Source organism: Agelaius phoeniceus, chromosome 7, assembly GCF_051311805.1.
Source record: "Agelaius phoeniceus isolate bAgePho1 chromosome 7, bAgePho1.hap1, whole genome shotgun sequence".
NCBI classification, from domain to species: Eukaryota; Metazoa; Chordata; class Aves; order Passeriformes; family Icteridae; genus Agelaius; species Agelaius phoeniceus.
This window is the reverse complement of record NC_135271.1, coordinates 9,541,420-9,542,500: the sequence shown is the minus strand read 5'-3', so window position 1 is coordinate 9,542,500 and position 1,081 is coordinate 9,541,420.

Below are 1,081 nucleotides of genomic sequence, written 5' to 3'. Positions count from 1 at the left end.
TAAGGGCATCGATCTCGGGTGGCTGAACGCCACTTGTCCCTCTAAGACATTGGACGCCGACCGCTCGGGGGTCGCGTAACTAGTTAGCATGCCAGAGTCTCGTTCGTTATCGGAATTAACCAGACAAATCGCTCCACCAACTAAGAATGGCCATGCACCACCACGCACGGAATCGAGAAAGAGCTCTCAATCTGTCAATCCTGTCCGTGTCCGGGCCGGGTGAGGTTTCCCGTGTTGAGTCAAATTAAGCCGCAGGCTCCACTCCTGGTGGTGCCCTTCCGTCAATTCCTTTAAGTTTCAGCTTTGCAACCATACTCCCCCTGGAACCCAAAGACTTGGGTTTCCCGGGAGCTGCCCAGCGGGTCATGGGAATAATGCCGCCGGATCAGCCAGTCGGCATTGTTTATGGTCGGAACTATGACAGTATCTGATCATCTTCGAACCTCCGACTTTTGTTCTTGATTAATGAAAACGTTCTTGGCAAATGCTTTCGCTCTAGGCCGTCTTGCACCGGTCCAAGAATTTCACCTCTAGCGGCACAATACCAATGCCTCTGGCCATCCCTCTTAATCATGGCCCCGTTTCCGAAAACCAACGAAATAGAACCGGACTCCTGTTCCATTATCCCTAGCTGCAGTATGCCGGCGGCCGGCCTGCTTTGAACACTAATTTTCTCAAAGAAAACGCTTTGGGCCCCGTGGGACACTCAGCTAAGAGCATCAAGGGGGCGCCGAGAGGCAGTGGCTGGGACAGGCGGTGGCTCGCCTCGCGGCGGACCGCCAGCTCGATCCCAAGATCCAACTATGAGCTTTTTAACTGCAGCAACTTTAAGATACGCTATTGGAGCTGGAATTACCGCGGCTGCTGGCACCAGACTTGTCCTCCAATGGATCCTCGCTCAAGGATTTAATGTGCAGTCATTCCAATTACAGGGCCTCAAAAGAGTCCTGTATTGTTATTTTTCGTCACTACCTCCCCCGGTCGGGAGTGGGTAATTTGCGCGCCTGCTTCCTTCCTTGGATGTGGTAGCTGTTTCTCAGGCTCCCTCTCCGGAATCAAAGCCTGATTCCCCATCAGCCGT